Below are 1,948 nucleotides of genomic sequence, written 5' to 3'. Positions count from 1 at the left end.
TGTCTGTCAACACGATAACTTAGAAGGCTTAACAAGATTGACTTGATATTTGGTAGGTGGGTAGGTCTTGATGAGACGCCGAACAAGCGTTCGAGACCTGGAAATGATTAGATTTTGAGCCCCCTAGCGGCATCCTATGGTACTGCAGCTGAACTTCCGGATTTGATATATCATGATCTAAACATGCTAGGGTGACGAAATTTGGATGATAGGTAGTTCTTGTGAAAGAAGTGACATACGTTTGGGCCCCCACTGGCTTTTTCTGAATAATATATGATTTTTTCAATCATAAAGATAACATCATTTGGCGAAGGTACGTGATCGTGGAACTCTAGCTCTGTATCTGTCTGTATCTGTATCTATCGGTCAGTAACCGCCCTTCGGCGTAACATACCAGCTTCGCATATGCAGGCACGCGGCGCGGCGGCAGCTGGCTACATTACACGGAAGGACTTGTTACACCTAACCCTTGAACATTTAACGCTAAACATTATTTGTTGTCATTGTTGTCAACTGTTTGTTGTCATTGTTGTCAACTGATACCTCCGTTTCGATTCATTTTGTTCTTTATTCCTTTTTTCTGAGCCGTACCTCCGTAGGAAGGCCAGGTGGAGGCTATAGATGAAAATACACAGCTATGCTTGATCAAGGAGGTGTAAAAAGAACTCCTTGTCTTGATCACATCTTAGCTCAGTTAACTTTGCGGCAAGGCTTTGAAGACGAAGCAGCATGAAGCACCACGTTTTCTTACAAGTGACTCCTTTCATACTTTTTACAGACCGTCTCTGTTCATTAGGAAAAGAGAAACACAAAGAAGATAGCCTATAGCTAAGGTTCTTTTTGATGTATTTTTACACAAGAAACGAATCGCCCTAAGTGACTATCTCTTACAGTATATTACCTGTTCACGATGCACTAAACTAATTTGGCAGGAACATGGACAAAAGCAAAAAGGAACTTCTTTGAAGAACATAAATTGGAATCTGAAGGTTTTGGGTTCCGGAATCCCTAGCAGGCCTTACTGTTGTACCTTTGGTAAAAGGCATTTTACACTTATTTTCTCAATCGGCGAATGTAAAAATGAGTACCTAGCTTTAGTTTGGGACGTCCTCTTGGATGGGGGTAGAGCAGGGGGTACCTTGTTTGAGGAGAGTCACAACTAAAGCCGTTTAAGAACCAAACATACTGATAGAAAAAAATTGGGGTCCGTCCCGGTGTGAGTGGTTCAAACCTCACAGTCTAGTCTCAGGGTTGGCATCTTGAAAAGGTGATAGTCACTTGTTATGTCAATCTTTCCACAAATGTGGCAAATCTCAATATTAGATGGATGAATAAAAACATATGAGCTTTATGGATTGGGATTCCGATATGATTTATGAACAAACTCAGAGGTACATGTTGTCGGGCAGCTCCGCCTAGCGGTTGACAACAGTACCTCATATCTAAGGACAAAGATCATAATATGTACTAGTATATCGCCATGTCTGCAAATCAAGTCCAGATACATAGGGGGCGCAGGTGTACTATGCTAACGCATCTGGGGAAGTCTCGCGTAGAGGAGTAGGTCACCACAGGCGGGTCACAATAGGCGGTCACCACAGGCGGACTGTACCATTTCATGTGCGGGGGAGGGGCATTATCTGAAATTCAATGCCGTGTCCTGTTACACACATTCTTGCATACCCGCTGCCCCTCTATTACATTACAAAGCAAAAGACATAATTTCTTTTCCAAGTATTTTTGGGAGCATTTTGTAAATTTCGTAAATTATGATCAGGATTACAATGGGGCATTTGCAATGTGTGAAGCTATCCTTGTCTAGCTATCCTGCACACAATCTACAATTCCCAATCATTAGTTTTTAATGAATGTGCTTGATTAGGCTAAAGAGCACTGCCTCTTGTCAGAATGGGAGACGGTCACGAGAGGCGGAAGATTAAAGCTTTCT

The sequence above is a fragment of the Branchiostoma belcheri genome, unplaced genomic scaffold, assembly GCF_001625305.1.
Source record: "Branchiostoma belcheri isolate BF01 breed outbred unplaced genomic scaffold, Haploidv18h27 scaffold38, whole genome shotgun sequence".
NCBI classification, from domain to species: Eukaryota; Metazoa; Chordata; class Leptocardii; order Amphioxiformes; family Branchiostomatidae; genus Branchiostoma; species Branchiostoma belcheri.
This window is presented reverse-complemented; position numbering follows the sequence as displayed.